The 27,132-nt window shown below is 36.9% G+C and overlaps 1 protein-coding gene across 1 annotated transcript in view; it reads right to left on the minus strand.

Moving 5' to 3' along the window:
- Positions 1-22,193, minus strand: part of BSDC1 (BSD domain containing 1) — a 66,223-nt gene extending 44,030 nt beyond the window's left edge. Inside the window, exon 1 of the mRNA XM_016422525.2 lies at positions 22,106-22,193. The gene's annotated coding sequence lies outside the window, so the exon portion shown is untranslated. The remainder of the gene's footprint in view (positions 1-22,105) is intronic.
- Positions 22,194-27,132: the final 4,939 nt, after the last annotated feature.

The raw sequence follows: 27,132 nt of genomic DNA on the forward strand, positions 1-27,132 counted from the left end.
TTTTGTTCTTTCTTTAATAGGGTTTCCCAAACTGACTGGCACACTATGATTTGCAGTTCAAAGGGACAAGCATTCCCCTCTTAGCCTTGACAGCTTTGAGAAACAACACAGATGAGCCCCATTCAGGGGTTCTGAAACACTCTGAGACAAAGACTAAAAAGAAATGGGTACTTCAAAGCTAAGCAGTAGGGAGACAAGTGTCCCCAGATTCACTCAGGACTTAAGAAGCTAAGTCAGACTTTCCTACTAGCAGCAATGCAATGATCCAGGACAATTCTGAGGGACTTATGAGAAAAAACACTCTCCACATCCAGAGAAAGAACCGTGGGAGCAGAAATGCATTAGAAAAACATGTGATCCATCACTTGTTTATATGGGTATAGGACTTGGGGATTTTGGCTTTAAAAGATTGCTCTATTGCAAAAATAAATACTCTGGAAATAGGTATCAAGTCATAACAATTGTACAATCCAGTGGAATTGCTTGTTGGCTCAGGGAGGGGGGAAGGAAAAAGGAAGGGAAAGAAAATGAATCATGTAAAGATGGAAAAATATTTTAAAAATAAGATAAAAAAAGGAAGCCAAATCAGAAAGAATGGGTGGTCAGAGACCACAGGTAAAAAGGAGAAAGTGAAAGGCATATTGAGATGGGGCAGAGAAGGGAGGAGTTAAACAGAGCCATTGGTCTCCTCTAGACATCTCAGAAATCAGGCTAAAGGTGCAGGTTGTACTCATCTCTTCAGGTACTGAGGGAAATCCTTTATATATATATATATATATATATATATATATATATATATATATATATATATATAAAGGTCTGGGAGCAGTGAGGTAGCACAGTGGTAAAAGCACCAGCATGAACCTTAAGACCCTTCCTAACTATGTGACCCGGATAAGTTACTCACCCCCAATTGCCTAAAAAAAAGTCTGTTCTTTTCCCAACTTCCTCTCCCCTGTCTGTCTGTGTTATATGTTCTACTTGTTTGTTTTCCCAAATGTCTCCTGTATCCTCATTTTTGCCTCAAGCATAGAGAAGGCAGAGGCCAGCTAGAGATAAACAAGAATTTAAATTAAGGCAGAAAGTAAAAAACTTGTGCCTGAATGTTGGGAATTTTCCTAACTGGGGGCTCCTAATTATTTTGGTAGAACTCCTAATTTTTTTTTTCAATAAATATGCCATAAAATGTTAGAGGAGGGGACCAGATGGACTTAAAGTCATTATGTTTCCCCTTGGCTAAAAAGTGAATTGATTGGTATAACAAGGGATAGGAAGAAAAGGACAATGTTGAGAGAAACCTTGCAGGGAAGAGGTAGGAAGGGCCTGGGAGGAAGGAATAGAAGGCTCAGTACCTTCTGACAATTCTACCCTACACAGTCATACTCATACCCACCATTACTGCATTTCCATTTCCACCATCACAGTCCTTTGTGAATATTGTTTTTAATATTGTATATTAAACACCTCGTATATATCAGGGACTCGGTATATACAAAGGTAAAAATGAAAATCCCTGCCCTCAAGGAGCCAACATTTTATCAAGGGACACATACATGCAATAAACATATGTGCATATAAAAGAAATGCAAAGTAATTTTGGAAAAGAGCAGGGGTGAGGAAAGGGAAAGATCAGGAAAAACTTATGTAAAAGGTGGTACTTGATCTGGGTTTTGAAGGAAATAATCTCTGATCATCATTTCTAATGAAGCAGTAATAATAATGGCTAGCATTTGGCATGGGCATTGTACCCCTAGAAACTCGGGCAAATTATTATCAGGGAAATTCCTTTGCTCCCTTATACCCACTAACTCCCAATCCAAAACATCTGACTCTGAGAGGATTATCCTCCTTCGATTGTTCCATTGATTTGAGATGGACAGAGAGACACTCCTCAACCATCTGTCCTCCAAATCAGGAGAACCCCAACCCCTGGCCCCAGAGTCATATCCTCACTGCTGTAGAAGAATATAAAATCCCTAGAATTGAAGCATTCTGGGAGCAACCCTCCAGGTTGTTCCACTTATGCTGTCTTACTGTCCTCAGTAAGCTCTTCCACCCATGCTGTTCCACCTAGGAGGCAGGCTTCCACTTATGCTGCCTCCTGGTCAGATTTAACATTACTTTCCAAATTAATAAATTTCTCTTTATTTTTAAGTCAAATTTTGGAGTCTTGCATTCTTGCAAAAGGTATCCTTCCCAAACCCCAGGGGTTCACCTCTGAACCTCACAATAGCATTTAAATAGCACTTTATAGTTTGCAAAGCACTTCACATATGTTATCTCAACAACCTTGTAAAGTGTTATTATTATTTTTTAAACCCTTACCTCCCATCTTGGAATCATTACTCTGTATAGGTTCCAAGGCAGAAGAATGGTAAGGGCTAGGCAATGGGGGTCAAATGACTTGCCCAGGGTCACACAAGTGACTGAGTCCAGATTTGAAACTAGAACCTCCTATCTCTATTCCTGGCTCTCAATCCACTGAGCCACCTAGCTGACCCTAAAATGTTATTATTATTCCCATTTTATAGATGGGAAAACTGAGTTTGAGATAGGTTAAGTAACCTTCTGAGAGCTATACATTTATGTCTGAGGCAGGATTACAATTCATCTTCCTGAAATTTTCAACTTGGAAAAACAGAGAACCACTAAAGTAATCATAAAAACCAAATCTTTAGTCGGGATAAGAGCCAAGTCCTTAATAACTGGCAACCACACAGAGCCAAGAGGTAAATACCTCCCAGAGTCAAAGCTCTGGGATTCTGGGGACAGTGTCTCTGAGAGAATCACCACCAAAGATGATTTTCCAATGAATAATAGAACATTGAGGTCTTATACATTTTGGGGAACTAAGGACAAGGAAGTATGATTGATTAGCTTTACGTGGGCTACAAGGAAATGAGGAGTCCAGGGCTGGATTATCAGGGAGAGGCTAATGCTTTACATTGGATACAAAAGGAAGATTCCAGCCAGGGACTGGGCTACCTGGGAGAGGACTTCTAAATCAAAAACAATGCTTGAGATTTGATTATATCTAGTAGTCCCACCTAAACTGGGATCACTAAGTACTTTAAGGTTTATTGTTCAATCAGAGACAAGGTCAGTCTGGGACTTCCCCCAAGGCAAGTTCTCAAGGGACAGGGGCAAACTTGGGGCTCCCCAAAAACCAGTTAACACATTCACATATAAAAATCTGATTATCCATTCCCAGGTTTATGGACATTTGCCCTGCTTTTTTTTTCTGCTATAAACATGCTATTAATATTTTCATATTTCCACCTTCGACTTCCTTGTTGTATATGCCTAGTAATAGGAATCTCTGGGTTAAAAGATATAAAAAAATGTTTAATTCCTGTTTAGCATAATTACAAATTGCTTTACATAATGATTGTTTTAATTCACAAGCAGTATTCCCCTCCAGTATTAACTATTTAATCTTTAGTCATCTTTAACAATTTACTCTCTAAAATTTTTGGATCAGTTCATAATTCCATCAACAATATATTACTGTTCCAATTTTTCCACATCCCCACCAATATTTTCCCTTTCTCTCATTTTAGCCAATCTGATATGTGCGAGTACCTCAGAGTTGTTTGAATTTATATTCCTCTAAGCAATAATGATTTAGAGCATTTCTTCATATTTCTTCTTCCCCAAACCTGCCTGTTCATATCCTCTGAGAATTTATCAATTGGAGAATTGACATGGGCACTGTACCCCCAGAAACTCAGGCAAACTATTATCAGGGAAACTCCCTCACTCCCTTACATCCTCGTGACTCTGAGCCTAAAAACACCCAATGACCCCCCTAGGGACCTGAGATGACTATATTCCTTTGATGGTCCTCTAGATTTAAGATGGACAGAAAGATGCACCTCGAGGCCACACATGGATCCTATCAGACATCTGTTTGTTCCCTAAAACTAAGGAATCTTTATATCCCCAGGCAGATGATCACCCCACCTCACCAAATGCCTGGGTGACTAACACTCTGTTGTAAAAAGTATAAAATCCCCAGAACTGATGTGGTCTGGAGGAACAGCTTTTCCATTCATGCTGTCCTCATGGGGAACAGCCTTTCCATTCATACTGTCCTTCCAGGAACTGCTCCCCATCTTGCTGTTCCACCTTTCTATCCTCCTGGCCATTCTCAACATTACCTCCTAAATTAATAAATTTCTCTTTTTGTTTTTAAGCTAAATTTTGGAGTCTTGCATTCTTGCAAAAGGTATCCTTCCCGAACCCCAGGGGCACACATCTGTACCCCATAACAGAATGACTAATAATCTTATACATTTCATTCAAATTTCTCTATATATTTGAGATATGAGGCCTTTAACTAAGAAACTATAAATTCCTCCCCCTCTCAATTTTCTGCTTTCCTTCTAATTTTGGCTACATTGGTTTTATTTGTATAAACCCTTTTAAATTTAATGTAACAGGGGCAGCTGGGTAGCTCAGTGGATTGAGAGCTAGGCCTAGAGACTAGAGGTCCTAGGTTCAAATCTGACCTCAGACACTTCCCAGCTGTGTGACCCTGGGCAAGTCACTTGACCCCCATTGCCTAGCCCTTACCACTCTTCTGCCTTGGAGTTGACTCCAAGACGGAAGGTAAGAGTTTCAAAAAATAAATAAATAAATTTAATGTAATCCAAATTAAATCTATTTTACAGTCCACATGTTCTCTCTTATTTATTCATAAGTTCTCCTATCCATAAATCTGATAGGTAATATGCTTTTCTAGCTTACTTACAGTATTATCTTCCTTTATGTCTAGATCATATATCTATTTTGACTTAATCATGGTAAACAGTGTGAGATATTGATCTATACCGGTTTCTGCCAGTATGCTTTCCAGTTTTCTTAGTAATTTCTACCAAATAGTGATAACCAAACACAAAGTTATGTGATAATTTGTGAATTATGTGCTAGATATCTGACTCACCATTTTATTTCTTAGTATCAACTTGTTTCAATAATTACCACCTTAAAATACAATTTCAGAGCTGGTACTGCTAGCTTGCTTTCCTTTACTCTTTTTTTCCTCATTAATTCCTTGGATATTCCTGACCATTGAATTCCAAATGAATTTTGTCATTTTTTTTCTAGATAAATAATTATTTTTTGGTAGTGTTAACTGGGTTTTGGGGAGCCCCAAGTTTGTCCCTGTCCCTTGAGAACTTGCCTTGGGGGAAGTCCCAGACTGTCCTTGTCTCTGATTGAACAATAAACCTTAAAGTACTTAGTGATCCCAGTTTAGGTGTATAGTAAGGAAATGAGGAAATTAGTAATATATTGATAAGATAAGGAATTTTAGAAAGGTGTCTCTGAAACTGCAGAGTGGCTGAGGCAAGAGAGAGAGAGAGAGAGTTCTGGGCACGAGCTAAGATTTTTGAAGGAGAGAGCAGGCAGAGTTCTGGGCAGTTGGTCTCTGGCTTCGTTGGGGATAGACCAACTGAGATCTGGCTCTGGATCTATCTTTGCTGCTGACAGAAAAGAGAAAGCTCTGGGATCATCTGGAAGGGTTTTCACTTTAGTGTTAAAGTTTCCTTGTTTCTAATCCTTATATTCATATCTTTAAAAATACAAATAAGTATATTTTTATAAAGGAAATACTCTCCAAGACAGTTTGGGTGCACTGAGCCCAGTGGAGGAGGTCCACAAATTGAACTTCCTCTTGAGGTGAACAACTGAGGTGCTCTAGTCATCAAGCAAAGTATCCCACAGTGTAACACCTTAATACTTCCTTTAGAGCCTTATTATTTCAGATGGACGAGTAGATATAATCAAATCTGAAGAAACCTTTTTGTCTTAGAAGTTTCTCCCATTAGACATGATGGGGGGGGGGGTGTAGACTCTATAGGATCATCCTAGTGTAAATACTAATAATCTGGAAATAGGTCTTGATCAATGACCATGTAAAACCCAGTGGAATTGTGCATCGGCTCCGGGAGGGGGAGGAGAGGGAAAGAACATGAATCTTGTAACCATGGGAAAATATTCTAAATTAATTAAATAACAATTTCCAAATTAAAAAAAAAGAAGTTTCTCCCATTGTATCAGACCTCTCCCAAATAGTCCAACCCTTGACTGGAACCATCCTTTTGTATCCATTGTAGTTTAGGGCACTCCCTGATACCCCAGCCTCTGGCTATAGCCTCTTTCCCAAGTCTGCTTATAACCAGTCAGTGTAGATTTTCTGTCCTTAATTCCCCCCAAAGTATATAAGACCCCTATGTTCTATTATTCTTTGGAAAATCATCTTTGGGGGTGGGTTTCCCCAGATATGCTGTTCCCAGAGTCTCAGAGCTTTAGCTCTGTGTGACCGTAGAATATTGAGCACTGTCTCTTGTCCTGATTAAAGATTTAATCTTCTGACTCCTTTAGAGTGTCATCTGTATTTCTGGAACCCCAAGTTTACCCATATCCCTTGGAAACTTGCCTTGAAGGAAGTCCCAGACTGACCTTGCCTCTACCTAAATAATAAGCAATAAAGTTCTTAATGATCCCAGTTTAGGTGGGACTAGTAGTCCTAGATCATTGCATTGCTACTAGTAGCAAAGTTCATCACACTGGATTTTCTCACAATGTTTTACTTTCTGTGTACAATGTTCTTCTGGTTCTGCTCATTTTGCTCTGTATCAGTTCAATGAGGTTTTCCCAGTTCATATGGAAAACCTCCAGATCATCAATCCTTACAGCAAAATAGTATTCCGTCACCATCAGATACCACAATTTGTTATGCTATCTTATTTTAAATGAAATATCTTTTCTCATAGGGCTTTTTGGCAATATAAAGAAATACTAATGATTTAGCTGGATTTATTTTATAACTTCCTACTTTAATAAAAATTATTGTTCCAACTAATTTTTTAATTGAAAAATCCAAGTATACTATCATATCTGCAAAAAGAGTTTTATTTCTTCATTGTCCATCCTGATTCCTTCAATTTCTCATTCTTTTATTGTTATTGCTAGCATTTCTAGTACATACACTCACTCCATATATTTTTTGTTTGTTTTTGTTTAACCTTTACCTTTTGTTTAGAACTAATACTAAGTATTTCTAAGGCAGAAGAATGGTAAAGGCTAAGGCAATTGGAATTAAGAGACTTGACCAGGGTCACATAGCTAGGAAATATTTGAGACCAGTTCAGTCTCTGGATTCCTGACTTCAGGCCTGGCTCTCTATCCACTTAGCCATCTAGCTGCTCCTCTAGTATAATAATGAATAATACTGGTTAATAATGGGCATCGTTATTTTGCTCTTTATCTTGGAAAGCTTTTAGCTTATCCTTGTTATATATAGATAAGGCTTGCTGATGTTTTTTGGTAGATGTTTATCATAGTAAGAAAAAAATCCATTTATACCTATGCTTTCAAGTATTTTTTACCAGGAATGGGTCTTGTATTTTGTCAAAAGCTTTTTTTATATCTATTGATATAATCATATGATTTTTGTTGATTTTTATTACTGATATAATTAGTTATATTAGTAGTTTTCCTTTTATTAAATCAGCCTTGCATTCCTGGTATAAATCCCATTTGGTCACAATGTATAATCTTTATGATCTATTGCTATAATTCCCTAACATTTTATTTAGAAATTTTGCATCAAAATTCATTAGCAAAATTGGCCTATAATTTTCTTTCTTTGTTTTTGCTCTTCTTGATTTAGGTACCAGCACTATATTTGTTTCATAAAAGGAGTTTGGTACGACTCCTCCTTTACCTATGATTCTAAATTATTTATTTAATATTGGAATCAGTTGACTTTAAATGCTTGTTTGGTAGAATTAATTTGTAATTCATCTGGTCAAGATGTTTTTTCCTTAGGAAGCTCATTTAAGGCCTGTTCAATTTTCTTTTTCTAAAATAGGCTTATTTATATAGTCTATTTCCTCTTTATTTAATTTGGGCAGTTAATTTTTTTTGTAAGTATTCTTCCATTTCATTTAAAGTGTTAAATTTATTGACATAATAATTACTTTAATTACGTCTTAATTAGTAATGTATTTATCCTCTTCATTTTTGTTACTAGTGATTTGGTTTTCTTCTCTCTTTTTTCAATCTATTAATCAATGGTTTATTTTATTGGTCACCCCCACCCCCCAATCAGCTTCTAGTTTTATTAATTAGTTGGTTTTCTTACATTCAGTATTATTAATCTCACCTTTAATTTTCAGGATTTCCAATTTGGTGTTTACCTGGGAATTTAAAATTTGTTCTTTTTCTAGTTTTTTAATTGTATGCCAAATTCATTGATCTGTTCTTTCTCTATTTTATTGCTGTAAACCTTTAGAGATATAGAATTTTCTTCTGATTATTGCTTTTGCTGCATCTCATAAATTTTGGTATATTGTCTCATTTTCATCTTCTTTAATAAAATTGTTTCTGTGATTTGTTCTTTGACCCACTCATTATTTAAGATTGGGCTATTTATCCTCCAATTGATTTTTAATTTGTTTCTGCATTTCTTTATTAAATGTTTTTTATTGCATTATGATCTGAAAAAAAGATGTATTTGATATTTCTCCTTTTCTTCATTTGAATATGAGGTTTTTATGCCCTAATAATATATGGTCAATTTTTATAAAGGTGCTATCTACCACTGAGAAAAGATATTCCTTTCTCTTCTTATTTATTTCTCTAGATGTCTATCTAGCTTATCTAAGATTGTATACTTTTCCTTGACTTCTTTCTTTTTTTGGTTAGATTTGTCTAGTTCTGAAACAGGAAGATTCTACACTATTGATATAAGGAAAAGTTAAATTATGTAGGAAAGTGTATAAGTTTGCAGAGAGAAGTGGCATAAGACCAGCAGGAAGATTCTGGAACTTTGAAGGAAGGGTTAGACTGGTACTGAGGCTGTTAGCTGCTCTTTCTCTGGAGAATATCTTGAGGTTGTGGGTTTTGACAGTTAGGCAGGACCAGGACCAGGAGAATTCCTGGTTCCAGATGGACCTTAGACCTCATCTTAGAAAAAGATGGTTCAGGATCACACCAGGAACTGTCTCAATGAAATATAGCAACTAAGCCAGCAAACAAGACAAGAACAAGGATAGGATCAACCTCTAAGGAAATGCAGCCACCCATCTCAAGATATTCTCCAGAGAGAGAGCAGCTAATAGCCTCATTACCAGTCTAACCCTTCCTTCAAAGTTCCAGAATCTTCCTGCTGGTCTCATGCCAATTCTCTCTGCAAACTTATACACTTTCCTATATAATTTAACTTTTCATTATAACACAATTATATAGTATTTCTCTCTAATTCTACATATAATTCATTTAACTTTTGCTTTCTAATTTGAATGCTATTGCATTTGATGCATATGTTTAGTACTAATATTACTTCATTATCTATGGTAACCTCTGCTTATCACTTTAAATTAAATCTATTTTAGCTTTAACTTTGAGATCATGCTTTTTTTGCATGAGCTGAAGAATAATAAATCATAGTCTAGTCCTTTATTTTAACTGTGTCTCATTTTTAATTTATTTATTGTAAACAGCATTGTTGGGTTCTGTTTTTTTATCCATTCTCTCTGGTTCCATTTTATAGTTGAGCTCATATTCATATTCAAAATTATAATTAAAGAATTATTTCCCTCCATAGTTTCTCCCCACTGTTTATCCTTCTCTTTTTTTAACACTATCCTTTCTCAAAAGTCTAATTTACTTTTGACCACTGCCTCCCTAATTTGTATGCCCTTCTAAAAGTCACTCTCTTATCCTAAACTCTTCCCCTCCTATTTCTTAATTTGCACACTTGTTGAGAATCCCTCCCTTATCCTATCTCTTTGCCTTCTTATTGCTCTATAAATTAGGAAGACTTTTATACCCAACTGGAGATATATGTTATTCTTTCTTTAACCCAGTTCCAATGAGAAAAAGGTTCCTAAACTGCCTGCCTTCTTCCCCTTCCTCCTCTCCAATGTAAAAGATTCATACTTCTTTTATATGAGACCATTTGGTCCATTTTACCTTTAGGATCAGGCTCTTCTCCTGAGACTCGGGAGATAATGTCTCAGGCTTTGGATTTTTCATATTGTCATTTTCAGGGCTCTGAGGGTCTCTAACTTTTTGGTTCTTCCAATATGCTATGATCTAAGAATATGTGTAGTCATTGCTTCTCCATTGCTTCTCTCTCTACTCTGAGTTATGGCCAGAGCCCCAGTACTGCAAATTTGCTTACTCCCTGTGGTCCTGGTGATGCACCACTAGCCTCCATTCTCCCACTAGAGAAACACAAAATAGTTTTCCTGTCAGACTAATGGATAAGAGAGAAATTAATTTAGGTCAAAATAAAATATAGAGAACATTATTAGTTGTAAAAATAGATAATTTGACTATGTTAATTTTTTTCTTTTTTCTTTCTTTATTTGGAAAATGTTATTTAATTAGTTAATTTAGAATATTTTTCCATGGTTACAAGATTCATGTTCTTTCTCTCTCCTCTCCCCACCTCCCTCCCATAGGTGATGTGCAATTCCGCTGGGTTTTACATGTGTCATTGACCAAGACCTATTTCCATATTATTGATATTTGCACTAGGGTGATCGTTTATTGACTACATAAAATTTAAAAAGGTTTTACCCAAATAAGATCAATGCACAACAAACTGGGAAAACATCTTTAAAGCACGTGTCTCTGACAAAGGCTTAATTTCTCAAATATAAAGAGAACTAGGTCAAATTCATAATTCTACAAAGCATTACCCTGTTTACAAATGGTTAAGGATATGGACAGGCAATTCTCAGATGAAGAAATTAAAATTAGCTTTAGTCATATGAAAAATGCTCCAAATCACTTTTAGAGAAATGCAAATTAAAACAACTTTGAGGTACTGCCTCACGCCTACCTACAGGACCATATAACAAAAAAAGAAAATGATAAATGTGGGAGGGGATGTGGAAAAATTGGGACACTAATATGCTGCTGGTAGGGCTGTGAACTGATATAATCATTCTGGAAAACAATTTGGAACCATGCCCAAAGGACTGTCAAATTTGGTCCAGCAATACCACTACTAAATCTGTATTCCAAAGAGAACAAAGATAGGGGGAAAGGATCAACTTGTACAAAAATATTTAAAGCAGCTAGCTTTGTGTGTGTGTGTGTGTGTGTGTGTGTGTGTGTGTGTGTGGTGGCAAAGAACTGGAAACTAAAGGGATATTCATCAATTGAGGAATGACTGAATGAGAAAAGACAAATTAGATAATCATAAACCCCCCTAGAAATACATGTATGAAGTGATGCAAAGCGAAGTGAGCAAACCAGGGGAATGTAGTACACAGTAACAAAAACAATGTAGGATGATCAACTGTGAATGACTAGCTAGTATCAGCAATGCAAGGATACAGGACAGTTTCAAGGTACTTATGATTTAAAAAGGATGTCAACCACTATAGAAGGAACTGGCAGAGTCTGAATGGAGACTGAAACATTATTTTTCACTTTATTTCCTCTGTGTTTTTTTCTCTAGTGAGTCTAGTGTCTTTTACAACATGATGGACTTAGAAATACACACTGTATGATCACATATATTAACTGAGATCTTGGGGAGGGGGAATGGAAGGGATGAAGAGAATTATGGATCAAAAAAAATGTCAGAAAACGATTATTTAAAACGATCAACACGTAAGCTGGTAGAATATATATATATTTAAAAACCACAACATGCTGATCACAAGCCAGCATGGAGACATCAGAGGAAGACTTCAATTATCTGAATGCACACCTGCTAGAGGAAGGACTTTCTGCCAAAAGTGGAACAGCTCACAATTTCTTGGTTTGTGTTCATGAGAATTGTATACTTTTCAACTTTGTATTCATCTTCTGTTAAGTGCCCTGGCTTCAATCATCTGCACAAATCTTTTAAAAAATCAAAGTTGATGAGTTTTTAGTGTAATTATGTTTATCTCTTCTTGCCCCTTTCCTCTCTGGAATTGGGGTGTGTGTGTGTGTGTGTGATATTTCAGCCCTGAAAGCTTCCCATCCTTCCTGGGCTGAATTCCCCTGCAGAATTTTGGGTCATGGAATCCTACCTCTCCTTTCTATAATTCTTTGAAAGCTTCTCTCTCAAAATCTAAAACACATATTCGACTATGTCCAGCTTTGCTGTCTATCACAAATTCTTTTCCCTAAGGTGGCTATCATTTCTGGTTCAACAAAAAGTTCCTACTTGTAAGAGAGGGTGTCAGGCTCAAAATCATGATCCAACAATCCAAAATGTAAAATGGGGATAATAAGAGCACCTGCCTCCCAGGGTTGTTGTGAGCATCAAATGAGATATTTGTAAAGCACTTAGCAGAGTGCCTGGCACATAGTAGGGATTATATAAATGCTTCTTTCCTTCCCTTCTCATCTTTCCTTTCTTCTGTTCTTTTCCACCATATCACAATCTCATACTGGCTTATGGTCAAGTTCCCAAATTCTTTATGTCCTCCCTTTTCTGTTTCTGTTAGTACAGTTGCTCTCTCGACAGCAAAGTCCTCAAGCGTGTTACTTAACTACAAGTGTTCAGTGTCAATCTTATCCTCTTATTCCTGTCACAAATTCTTCTGCTGCCCAACATCCTGATTTGGAATTCGCTTTGATTATCTAGCTGATGTTTCTTCTCTCCTCCTTGAAACTCTTCTACTCTTTCATAGAAGATTTCGCTCTCATTTTCCTCTCCTTCTTTCACTTTCTCCTCTGTGATGGAAAGCCACTTGTGTGCATTTTTGCAAACTGTCATCACATGGCAGAGGCAGAACAACAAGCACAGCACACCCCCAGGAGGCCATTACCAAATTTACCTGACCACCCTTCTTTGCTAAAAACCAGATGTTCAGTATTTTACTATTCTTTTTTTTTTTTAACTCTTACCTTCCGTCTTGGAATCAATACTGAGTATTGGTTACAAGGCAGAAGAGCGGTAAGGACTAGATAATGGGGGTCAAGTGACTTGCCCAGGGTCACACAGCTAGGAAGTATCTGAGGTCAAATTTGAACCCAGGACCTCCTGTCTTTAGATCTGGCTCTCAAAACACTGAGCTACCCAGCTGCCCCGTTTTGCTGTTCTTGATATGTTTCTTGGCTAACTTTTGTGGCAATTTGCCTGTTCAATCCACACCCAGCCTGTGCTGTGTTGGGTGTTCTTGAGGAGGTTTCTCTTTCCTTAACTCTGGCTATGCTATCTTTCTTGGCCACCTTTGATCAGCAGCTAACATATTTGTATCAAGCCCTCACACAAGTTTCCTCCTCTCCTCAGTTTTTAAGGAGAAAATAAACTGCTAGAAGCAAGCCTCTACTTAATTGTATTTACCCATCTCTTTTCTCTTTTTTCCACTGAGATTCTGATTCCTCCTTATGTTTCTTTTAAAAATTTTTATTTGTTCATTTATCTTTTTTTATTTACTTATGTCCACTTATTAGTATGGCTCTCCATGTCTCACCCAAGTAGAGGGACTACTAATGGTCCAATTCCTTTCTAACTGTGGCAGGGAGCTTTGATATTCCTGCTTCCAACCCAGGTCAGTTCACCCTTCTCGGAGCAGCCTAGTGGCACTCCACTCCTGGGGACTCACTATGTCAAATAGTGTGGACATTCCATTCGTTAATTTCAATTAATTAATTTATTAAAATATTTACCTTCTGCCTTAGAACCAATACTGTGTTCTAAGACAGAAGAGCAGTGAGGGCTAGGCAATGAGGGTCAAGTGACTTGCCCAGGGTCACACAGCTAAGAAGTGTCTGAGGTCAGATTTGAACCCAGGACTTCCCATTTCTAGGCCTGGCTCTCAATCCACTGAGCCACCCAGCTGCCCTCCATTCTGGCTTGAGTATCCCAGATAGATGAAATTACAGGCCATACGTCATTACTATGTTCAACTCTTCTTAGTCTTCTTGGCTACTCAAGCTCTGATTGAAATAGGAACATCAAAACCAGTATAAGCCATTTTACTTTATTTTTTCATTTTAATTTTTTAATAAAAACCTTTACCTTCCATTTTAGAATCAATGATTCTATTTTTTGTTTTGTATTGATTCCAAGACAGAAGAGTGGTAAGGGCTAGGCAATGGAGGTTAAGTGACTTGCCCAGGGTCACACAGCTGGTAAGTGTTTGATGTCAGATTTGAACCCAGGACCTCCTGTCTCTATACCTGGTTCTGAATCCACTGATCCACCCAGATGCCCCCCTAAATAATTTTTAAGGACTTTTTTTGCTCCTATAAGTGCCTTCCTCCAGCTGGAAGGGAACAGAAAGGAGAGTCTCCCAGATGCCCAATGCCACCCATTGGGCCTTGGACAAACCGCTTTCTCTGAGCCTTGTTGGAATTGGACTAGATAATTTCTTAGTTAAGCTCTAGTGTCAAAGGTCTATAATTCTAGCATTTACAGACCCAATCCTTCTCCCTCCTCCAAATTTGCCCATTCCCCGGACATGAAGACCTTACTTCTCTTGATTAAACTGCTCCAATTGAGTAACCCTCAAGTGATGCTTGCTTTGAATTAAGTACCACAATGCTCTTGCCAGCAGGTGGCAACAAAAGCTCAGGTTAAACATCTGGGCCTCCATCAGGCCCAGGATGCTGTCAGAAGCCAATTGGTGTGTGCTTGGGGAAAGACCTGACTTGCTGCATTTTCTCAGGGTCACACAGCAAGTGTCAGAGCTGGTATGGAACCCATGACCCCTGGATCCTAGTCTTGCGTTTTCCACTGTACCCTTCTATACATCTTCAACAATCCTAAATGCTCCTCCTCTGCTGTATAAAGAGGAACACTAATACATTGCTAGTGGAGCTACAAATTAATACTATCATTCTGGAGAGCAATCTGGAGAAGCTACAAAATATTTTGACAGTGCATGCTACCAAGATTCACCCAGAAACTCTATAAAGCCAACTATAAAACACTCTTTGAAGAAATAAAAAAGGATATAAATGATTCTAAAAACATTAATTACTTATAGCTACGTTGAAGCCAACAAAAATAGAATACTACCTAAATTAATTAATTAATTAATTTTATTATTATTATTATTATTTATAAATTAATTTATTTAGTGCTGTACCAAACTACCAGAGAAATATTCTATAGAGCAAGAAAAAAATGGCTTTCACAGGAAGTTTTGAACAAAGGATAAATCATCTCAAGGAGAATAATGAAAAAAGTGGAAAGGAAGTAAGGGGGAAGTGACTAGCCAGTATCAGATCTCAAACTGTACCATGAAAGCAGTAATAATAAAAATGATTTGGTAGTATTTTTTAAAAAGAGAACTTGATCAGTGGAACTGATCAGGTCCACAGCATATAGAAGCAAACAAACACAGTTACTTAGTCTTTGATAAATCCAAATATCCCAAGTTACTGGGAAAAGGACTCATTATTTGACAAAAATTGCTAGGAAAACTGGACAGTAGTCTGGCAGAAATTAGGTATAGACTAACAATTCATAATGTATACCAAGATAAATTCCAAAAAGATATGACCTAGATATAAAGGGTTGTATTATAAACAAATTAGAGGGGTTTATGGACAATGGGAAGAGTTCAAGACTAACTGTGCAACCACATCTGTATTGATCTCATATTCTTCGTTCTTTCTACTCATTCCCCATTACACATTTCTGAGTTCCTGAGTATGGAGCTCCCTCCCTCCCTAGGCTTCAAAAGCTTTTCCTTATTTCCCAAAATTTGTTTAACCATATGTTCAAAATTGTCTTTACTTCCTTAAGCTACTAAATGTATAAAATTTAAGAGGGAGTTCATGAGTAACAAGAGATAGGATCGTAAAATAAAATGGACAATTTTGATCATATAAAATTTTAAAATTTCTTATACAAATCTAATAGTAAAAGTTAAAAGGTAATAGGTAACTAGTAATAATTCTTTGCAACAAGTTTCTCTGATTAATGTCTCCAAGATATATACAGAACTGATTCAAATTTATAAGACTAAGAGGCATTACAAGTTTGTTTGTTTTTCCAAAAGGAAGATATCCAAGCTATCAATAATCACATGGAAAAAATATTCTTAATAGTTAGAAAAATGCAAATTAAAGTAATTTTGAGATTCTTCTACCTCATACCCATCAGACTCACAAAGATGACAAAAGAGGAAAATGACAAATGTTGGCAGGGCTTTGGGAAAACAGGGACACTAGTACACTTTTGGTGGAGCTGCAAATGGATCCTATCATTCTGAAAAGGAATTTGGAATTATGTCCCAAAATGTACTAAACTAGCCTTGGTCCAAGGTCTAACCACTACTAGGCTGTATCCAAAAGAGAACAAAAAAAAGAAAAAAGGATCTATATGTACAAAAATATTTACAGCAACCTTTTTCATGGTAGCCCCAAACTGAAAACTAATAGAGCTAAAAAATATATAGTATATGAAAATAATGGAATATTTTTGTGCTATAAGATGATGAAAAAGATAGCTTTAGAGTAAAGTGGGAAGAACTCTGGGAAAAAGAGAGAAAAGAGCAGAACTATGAGAACAATCTATGCAACAATAACTTCATAGAGAACAAAATACCTTTGAGAGTTTCTCATGTAAATTCAGTTTATCATATAGGGTTATCCTTAGACTCTTTAGACACTCCCTAGAAGATAAATTTATCAGGAGAGTTCCCCAATCATCTCAAAGATCCTATATCTCCCTTTAATTAATATGGATTTATTCCTGATACTTGCTTACAAAGACTATCTCTGATTGTTACCCAATGACTGACATTCCAATTCATTTCCAATGATTGGATTGCCTCTAAGATGATTGTTCCTAACTGGAGGAATTCCATGTGAACTGGAACGACCTCCAGGAATTGATGCAGAGTGAGTGGAGCAGAACCAGGAGAACATTGTACACAGAGATTGATACACTGTGGTACAGTCAAATGTAATGGACTTCTCTACTAGCAGCAATGCAATGATCCAGGACATTTCTGAAGGATTTATGAAAAAGAACACTACCCACATCCAGAGACAGATATATGGGAGCAGAAACACAGAAGAAAAACAACTGCTTGATCACATGGTTTGATGGGGATATGATTGGGGATGTAGACTCTAAACAATCACCCTAGTGCAATTATCAATAATATAGAAATAGAAATTGATCAATGACACATATAAAACCCAGAGGAATTGCTCGTTGGCTACGGGAGGGGGGTGGGAGGAGGAGAGGGAAAGAACATGAATCTTGTAACCATGGAAAAATATTTTTAATTAATTAAATTAAAATTTTCAATTAAAAAAAGATAATTGTTCCCAGTCTCCAGAACAATTAAGGAGAAAGTCAGCCTAGGCCAAGACCCATGATTGGGTACTAAATGGGTAATTTAGAGGAGGGGTGAATTTAAGGAGGTAGATGATCAGTTCATTTTTAGACAAGTTGAGTTGGAGATATCTACAGGACATCCAGGTGGTGCTGTCCAGTAGGAAAAATGGAGTCTCAGGTCTAAAGCTCAGGAATGAGATTAGGGTTAGGTATATAGATTTAATAGTCCTTTGTAGAGAGTTGTATGAATGACCATGATGGCAAATGAGATTTTCCAAGGAGACAAGAGAAAAGGTCCCAGGACTAAACTTTGAGGACAACTATACTTTGGGGGTAGGAGATAGAGGATGGTTCATTCAACAAAGGAGAAGAATGGTATGCTATCACAGCAGCCAAGTTATCCAGGAAGAAGAGAGTTAGCAATAGAGTTCTAAGTAGGGTGGTCAAGATAGAGTGGTGGAAATGCAAATGACAAGGGCCTGAGCTAGGGAAGCAGAGGAAGAAGCATTAATGACTCTAAGTGTCTTACAGTCAAAGGGACAAGAAATATTAGATAACAGCTGGAGAAAATGATAGGTAAAATGGTCAGGATGCTCTAAAGCACAGAGCATGGAATGGAGGAACAACAGCAGTGGCAGTCAGGGGATAGTTCCAGTCCATTTCATTCCTTTGTCCTTCTCTGGAATTACATCTATGGCCTAAAGATGCAGAGGGTGGGGGGAGAGCAGTGGCCACGGTGCTTATGTCTTCTTCAGCATAGGTGGTCTCAGAAATGGAATTGTCTTTGTTTTTTGGGCTTTCATAACACTCTTCATCCCTCCTGGGCTGACTTCCTTGCAGAATTAGGCTTTTGGTTTAATTCTTTCCCTGAAATCTTTTCTTCTCAAATCTGAAGGAAACCATGCCTGGCTTCGCTCTTCTTCTCTTGTCATGAAGTCTGTAATAGAATAGTCATTTGTCCTCAAGGCTCTCATCATTTCTACTTCAGTGGCCATTTCTGACTTCTTGTAGTAGAGAAACGGCTGAATAGGGGCAATTTATTTTGTTGCTTCCTCTACTTTTTGAAAGGTGAAATTATCATTAAGGCAACTCACGGATTTCTCAGCTTCTCTGCTTTTGGCAAGGACAGAGTTCCAGCAGATGTTCCCATAGCCCATAAGATAAAGTGAAAACTCCTAAGTCGAGCTTTGCAGGCTTATCATTAATTATCAGGACAGGAATCATCAGGAGATCTAACATCTGCTAGAAGCTAGATTCTACACAGGCTGGACGTTAAGTCTAAGGGAGGGGGGCAGCTGGGTATCTCAGTGGATTGAGAGCTAGGCCTAGAGATGGGAGATCCTAGGTCCAAATCTGGCCTCAGACACTTCCCAGCTGTGTGACCCTGGGCAAGTCACTTGACCCCCATTGCCTAACCCTTACCACTCTTCTGCCTTGGAGCCACTGCACAGTATTGATTGGAAGGTAAGGGTTTTAATTAAAAAAAAAAAAGTCTAAGGGAGCCAGTTCAGGGAGATACTATAGACAAAGTCTAGTATCTAAAAGGTCAGAGTTCACCAATAAACAGGCTATAGAATTATGATTCTTGAGCAGAAGCTGTCAGTCTTCCTTGAAAAGGTAAACATTCTCACATAAATATCACTGAAATTATTTCTAGTCAAGATGTAGGAATGAGACGAGAGGTCCTGAATTCAAATTTGATCTCAGATACTTCTTAGCTGCGTGACCTTGGGCAAGTCATTTAACTCCAAATGCCTAGCCCTTACCACTTGTTTGTCTTGGAACCAATACTTAGTATTGTTTCTAAGATAGAAGGTAAGCGTTTAAAAAAAATACACAGAATGGAACCAAAGAAATTAAAAGGAAATCATAAAGAAGGTGTATAGTATATTTTATGCTTTGGAGAAAAAAATCTGTAATGAAGGTTTGTGGTTTCATATATGTCCTTTTTCTGTCTTTTTCTTGTATATGAAAATACTTCTGTTTATCAAGTTCAGATTAACCACGTTTCCTTCTTTTCCTTTGGATAGAATTTCTAGACTTGGAAAGGCAGCTAATACTCCAAATATAATATGTAGAAGGGGAGAGATAGTTCTCTCCCCTAGACTAGGTTGATATAATAAAAAAGAGGCAAATAATACTGTTAACAATGTATTAATATATTAAATGAAGTAAGAAATTTGAAGGCATTTCTCTAATTATAATTGGAAGGCAGCTTTCCATTATTTGGCCTCAGATTGACTACATCTCTGGTAGTCTTTAAGGGGCAGTTGGGTGGCTCAATGGATTGAGAGTCAGGTCTGGAGATGGGAGGTCCTGGGTTCAAATCTGACCTCAGACACTTCCCAGCTCTGTGACCCTGGGCAAATCACTTGACCCCCATTGCCTAGCTCTTACTACTCTTCTGCCTTGGAGCCAATACACAGTATTGACTCCAAGATGGAAGGTAAGGTTAAAAAAACAAAACAAACCTAAGCTTGCCAGCTCTAGGACACTGACAATGATGACAACCAAGATGAAGACAATAATGATAACCAACATTTATTTAGTGCTTTAAGTTTTGCAAAGTATTACATTTATTATATGAATTGATCCTCACAACAACCTTATGAGGTAGGTGCTATTATTATACCTATTTTATAGATAAAGAAACTGAAGCTGAGAGAGATTAAGTTACTTTTTAATTTCACATAGCTAATAAGCATTTGTAACAGGATTTGAACTCAGGTCTTTCCGACTATTCGGTCCAGCACTCCATCTACAACAGCACACCTAAGGCAGGGAGTAGTTTTGTTTAGAGTGGTCTCCACTTCCCTCCTACTGTCTCTGCCAGCTCTACCAAAACACAATGGAGGGGAGGGGTAAGGGAGTTTACTCATCCTTCCATGCCATTGACCATGGCATCCTGCAATGGAATTATTCAGCCAGGTGGAGCCACTACATCTCACTAATACAAAGATTCAGTGACCAGGGAGAAGTGCACCACATTTGCCTGGATTAGTAAAGCATTTGACAGATTTTAATACAATTCCTTGGAAAAGATGGAAGAAAGTAGGCTAGGCCATAGTCTACTATGCTGGACTTAGAATGAATAGATCTAAAGTGGAGTCATTAATGATTTGATTTCAGTTTGGGAGTCTCCAATGGAGTAACTAAGGATTCTGGGTTTGGATCCATGTTGTTTGACTTTTTCATCAATGATTTGGATGAAAGCACAAATGTCACACCTATAAATCTTTAGACATATGAAAACATACTCTAAATCACTAATAAATTATTATTAAAATAAAACTGTAAGGCATAGCTATCATAGGATCAAAGATTTAGAGTTAGGAGGGACACTGAGGATAGCTTCTTCTTTTTAGAGATGAGGAAACTGGAGTTCAGATACATGAAGTGACTTGTCCAAGGTCACACAGGTAGTACGTGGAAGAACTGAAATTCTAGTCAAGCTTTTCTAATATTCTTTCTACTGTTATTCAGCCTTCTTATCACATTGGATATCAGTCAGGTTCCAAAAAGATTTCTGATAGTTTAGAATATTAGATGAAATCTAATAAGAGGAAATTTAATAGTGATGAATATAAAATATTACCCTTGGATTAAAAAAAATCAACTTTAGAAGTATTACATAGGTGATGTGATTACACCTTTGTAGGAGGAGAGAGCTTGAAGTTTCAGTGAGCTACAATAGCAATAGAGCAGCCAAAAATATGAATAGGATCTTAAACATAAAGAGAAGCATGGTATTCAGGACTAGGGAAATGATCATCTTACTGTACTCTGATTCTACCCTGGTCAGAACACACCTATTCATCTGGTCTCTAACATTTTAGGACAAATTTGAAGACTGTCTAGGGAAGGACAACCATAATGATAAAAAAAGTCATGGGAGGAGACCCGGGGCATTGGCTTGGAGAAGAGACGACTTGAGGGGGCAGGATAACTGTCTAAGTATTTGAAGGGCTCTCTTTCTAAAGAGAAATTAAATTTGCTGTTCTTATTGGCTTTAGAGGCAAAATTAGGAACAAGGAGTGAAAATTGGAAAGAACCAAATTTGGAATAAAGAAAGGATGCCCATTATCATTATTACCACATAACTCTGCTAGAAATGTGAGCTGTCACAATAAGACAAGGGAAAAAAATAGAAAGAATAAGTATTGGCAAAGAGAAACGAAAACTATCATTTTTTTGCAGCTGTTATGATGTTTTCCTAAGAGAACCCTAGAGAGTTGACTAAAAAACTGAAGCAATTAACTTCAGAAAAGTTGAAGGATATAAAATAAACCTACACAAATCATCAGTACTTCTGTATATTACCAACAAAATCTAGCAGGAAGAGATAGAAAGAGAAATTCTTTTTATAACAATTACATTGACAATATAAAATACTTGATAGCTTACTGGTCAACACATGCACACAGGCACAATGAGAACATAATTACAAATACTCTTTATACAAAGACAGATCTGAATAACTGGAGAAATATTAATTACTTATAGTTAGGGTGAGATAAAAATTATAATACTTCCTAGATTGGTTTATTTATTCACTGTCATACCAATTAAGCTCCACAAAATTACTTTATATAAAGCTTAAAAATTAACAAAATTCATCTGGAAGATCTAAGGGTCAAAAATGTTAAAGGAATTAATGAAAACAAAATGGGAGGGAATGGAAACTAGTAGTAAATATACCACAAAGCCATAATCATCAAAACAATTTGGTACTAGGTAAGAAAGTGGAGCATATTAGGTATATATGATATAGAAGCAAAAGAACATAGTAACCCAATGTTTGATAAAGCCAAAGATTCCAGCTATTGGATAAGAACTCACTATTTGACAAAAACTGTTGGGAAAACTGGATAGCAGTCTGGCAGGAACTAAATGTAGTCCAACATCTCACACCATCTATGAAGACAAGCTCCAAATGGGTATATGATTTACACATAAAGGGTGACATCATAAACAAAATAGAGGAGCATGGAAGAAATTACCTGTCAGATCTATGGATAGGGGAAGAGTTCATGACTAAACAAGAAGTAGAGAGGTTCATAGGAAGTAAAATGAATAATTTTGAATACATAAATGAAATCATTTTGTACAAACATAAACAATGTAGTTAAACTTAGAAGCAGGAAATAAGTTTTAAAAAATCTATGCAATAAGTTTCTCTGATAAAGGTCTCATTTCTTTTCTTTTTTTTTTTAAACTCTTATCTTCTGTCTTAGAATCATACTGTGTCTTGGTTCCAAGGCAGAAGAGCTGTAAGGGCTAGGCAATGGGGGTCAAGTGACTTGCCCAAGGTCACATAGCTAGGAAGTGTCTGAGATCAGATTTGACCCCAGAATCTCCTGTCTCTAGGTCCCACTCTCAATCTACTGAGCCACCTAGCTTCACCAAAGGTATAATTTCTAAAGATATATAGGGAACTGATGAAAATTTGCTGGGTTCATCAATGGAGTCGCAAGAAAGAAACACTGGAACATTATCAAAGCAGGGATAATGAACGTTTATTGCATGCAGCACACAAGATTTAAAGCTCTTCTCCAGAGAAACAATCTATCCTCCCCAATCCTCCCCAGAATGTAAACAGGGGAGTTGACCCATTCTCAGGATTTCTTGGAACTGTTTATACAGCCTTGAACTGAGATTTCTATGTTTTGGTGTACTCAGTAGAAATAGTATGTCATAAACACCTGGGAAGAGGAACTCTATTCCCTTGAGGTCATGGAAGGTTCACTATAATTCCCCCTTTTTGTTTAAGACATCCAATTCCTTTTGGTACAGGATCCCATTAATAGTTTTTTGCAATACAGCAAAACTAGTAATTAAAGCTTTTAGTAAATGAGGCAAGCATAAACAGATAAACAAAAAAAAAGCGCACCAACTACAAGAAGAGTAATATCAGGAAATAAGGAGGAAAATAATCCTTTTCCTGTTTCAATCCAATTATACAAAGAATCTGCAATATGCTGTGGTTCAAGGTCCTCCTGAAAGGATGAATCAATATTCTGAATTAATATACCCAAATCATTAATATCTTTGGTGATGTTTTCACGGACTCATAATCCCTGTAATTGTAATTTTATTTTTTCCAATGTTTTTGTATCATTATTTACTGTTATGGGTAGCAAGCAAAATGCAGTATATCTATAATCACATTTCATGCATGTTTTTAAGGACAAATATTCTACTTCATTCGTTAGGTCAATCATATTTTTCTGTAACATCTTAATACTTTTATAAAAACTTATACCAATTTGTTTTTGCCTTTCTTATGCTGAGGTTACATTAGCAGCCAATGCTTTAAAATAATTGACATTATGCTCAAGAGTATGTAAGTTAGTAACTGATTGTGCCAAAGATACAGAACTTATTAAAGTAGAAGCCAATGCAGAGACTAATGCTACTATGCCTAATGCAATACAAGTAATACATCGTTTACGTTGTGGTCTTATTTTTTGTTGTAATACATGAAGAATTTGATCCCCTGGACTACCATACCATGAATCTTTATGTTCAGTGGCAAAAAGGGCCATGCGTGGTCGTTTGATGATTAAGACAGGCCCATCCACTTGTGATCCTATACAATAACTGACCCTACAGTTGCTACAGGTTATATTCCAATATCTAACTCCTTTGTTTGTTATTTCAGTAATGTTCAAAGCTTCAGGATGATTTTTTACTATATTATAAAAGCATATCCCCCTGTTAGGCAAGCCTGAATGTCTAATGTAACACTTCCATTTACTGGTTTTTGGATTTTCCCATTATTAGTAACATTAACATAATGAGACATATTTACTTAATCCAGTGCCAGGGCTATCTTTCCATAATCAGTCAAAGTCTGTGTGAAATAGGCAGAACATAACCAATTAGCTCTGGGGGCCATCACCCACAAAGGGCAAGCTGTATCCTCCTATAACACAATCATGAAATTTATAAGAATCTAGTTTCTTTCCAATACACCTTGTGTCGTTATGCCAAGACACCCAAATCATGTTTTTCCAATGAATACATGATGCCCTTTTAGATCTACACGATAGCAAGGGTGGAAACATGTTAATAGTGTCTCTTTGTTCATATTACATCATGTATGAACAAATAGGTCTTTCTTGTCCCCAAGAACTATCATAAGATTCCCCTAGCCAATCTAAATATTGAAGTTGGCTGTAACCTTCATATTTTACCCCTCTGTCTACACAATAAGGTCCTATCCAGAAAGAGTCTGATAGGTCAGAATGACCATAATAATGCGCCTGCAGAGATTTGAGGGGCAGGCATTCAGGATGGTCTTGTGCGAGGCACACTGGGGGTGCCTCAACTAGTCCAGTCCAATTGAAAGACACAAACAAGTTATTGGCCTGATTACTGTCTTTAGCTTGTCTCTCAAAATGGCAAATGCCACGAATACTGGAGTTAGTTTTTGTATATAAGATGACTTCTGGTAAAGCATGTCCTATGATGACATACTCTACCCAAAGTGGTTGTTCCCAAAAAAGCCATCTCTTTATTCCAGTAGCTGTACTTAAATTCTGGAATAGAAGAAAAAGAGTCAGTATCTTATGGAGACATTGTCGAGTCTCCTTGCGAGGCTTCCTGCGTCCTCTCCTTGTCCTTCTCTTTATGGTCAATTTCTTGAACTCTGAGGGAAGGGAGCCATACTCTGTCTTTACCTGTGGAGACACAAACAAAATCCCGCCTTGCAGGACCACTGGGTGGAGTCCTTGCCAAGATTGATTATCATCTTTCCACATGACAAATTTTTGTTCTGGGGCAGGGAGCACGGGAGTGGTGGTACCTGAATTTCGTTCATAAGAGAATACAGAGAAAAAATTTTCAGCTCTGGATATATTATTGGAAGTAAAGATCAAATTATTTATAGAATATATAGCTATTGCCAATCATTGATGTGGGGTGCTGTCTCCCCCTTTTTGTTTTAAAAGAAATGTTTTTAATATTTGATTACTGTGTTCAACAATAGCTTGTCCTTGTGGATTGTACAGGATACCTGTGAGGTGTTGAACACCCCAAGTTTGACAAAAAAGAATTGTTTAGAAGCATAAGCAGGTCCATTATCTGTTTTAAATGTTCAGGGGGAGGGGGGGAACCAGCCATCTGAAAGGTCATTAAGCAGTAATTAATAACGTGAGAAGTTCTTTCTCCCGTCAAGCAGGAAGCCCATAAAAACCCTGAATAATCTAATCATTCTGGACATGGAATGTTTGCATTAAAATTCCATAGCTTCAAACAAGCTACTTGGTCAGACAGGGCTGGCAAAGTTTGTCTGAGCATCTTAAAACCTCTGAATCTACAATTAAAATATACTCAGCTTTAAGTCTATCAGACAGTGGTTGTCAACTCTTTGAGGTCCCTATTTCAGTGCCTAAGTATCAGTGTGGAACAATTATAAGCACTTCTTTCTCCTTCCTGTGTGTAAGGAAGGGGTTAATAGCTTCTGAGCAATTTATCCTAAGGCTCCTTGGCTCAATTTATGTTTTATTACTTAACAGCCTTGTCCCATCCTTCTTTAACAAGTAAGCTTACTACAATTTAAAATTTTGAATGTTATCATACCCCCTTCATAATAATTTACTCTCAGTGGATTTTAGTTTGAACTCCACAACTCCCAAATAACTTTGATTAAGTCCTTTAGCAAATTTTTCAGTGTGCAACCAGACTGAAGTTCAAAGCACTGACCTGCACTCCTCTCAAACCTCTGTATAAAGTAGAATAGAACCTCCAGTTTAGTTTTCTTTTATCTCAAAACATTGCTACATACCTGATTAATTCCATCAACAGTATTCCAATTTATAATTTGTTGTATCTATTTCACACTGGAATTCATAGTATCAACTAGTATGTCTATTCATTACTCTATTTCTTCTGGCTTCTCCTCTTTACCATTATTGTAAGTAGAGGAAGGGTACTGTACTGAATTGCATTTAATCCTCATGACAAGCCCTTATTGATTTCAGGGCTGGTCAAATTTGTCTTGTTAAGGATATACAGTTTGCATATCATATACCCTTAAGTTCCTTCCTATACATTTTACACATTCTTAAAAGCAATTCATATAACCTTAGTCAAAGACAACACCATTTAGAAATTCCCTTTTGCAAAATACCAAATTCTTGGTACTTGTATTATTAAATCCCATTCACAGATTAACCACTTTAAAAACTTCTTGTGTGTCATGATTTCTTGTTACTAGTTCTGACAGCACATGCATTAAAATAAATCTGATTTGAAAAAATCCCAAATTTAAATTCTAGAATAAGTTCTTCTCAACAACATAACAACTTTTTCTGGATGACTTACATCTATAAAGTAGCCAGTACAATTTCTGTCCTTATAGAATAAAAAAAATTCCCTTTCTGTGTCCACCTGGCTATCAATCACATTTAGACAATTCTCAAATTCACTGAAACCATTATGCATAGCAAGATCTAACAAAACAAACCTCTAACCATGCGTTATGTTGTGCTCAATAAAATCTGGTTAACATTTCACATTTAACTGACAAACAGTTACCACAATACATGAAATTACATTTGTACCATATCAAAATCATTAGCAATCTTCCCAAATTTCATACTTCAAACCTTAGAATTAATTGTAAGTGAAAAGTAGACTCTAAACATGGAGTAAAAATCTCCCTTTTCTGCTCTGAATTTTTCTCTTTTTCACTCCTTCAGGGGCCCATCCAAAGGAAGAAAGAGGGAAAAATCATTGAACAGGTATTTGCTTTTGTCCTCTGCTGAGGATTTTTGACAGTGGGAAGTTCAATCTTGCAACTACCCATCTTTTTTTCTTTTTGTGAGTGTCCAACTTAAGAATACATAGAGAGGAGACTAGGA

This window comes from Monodelphis domestica, chromosome 4, assembly GCF_027887165.1.
Source record: "Monodelphis domestica isolate mMonDom1 chromosome 4, mMonDom1.pri, whole genome shotgun sequence".
Lineage (NCBI taxonomy): Eukaryota > Metazoa > Chordata > Mammalia > Didelphimorphia > Didelphidae > Monodelphis > Monodelphis domestica.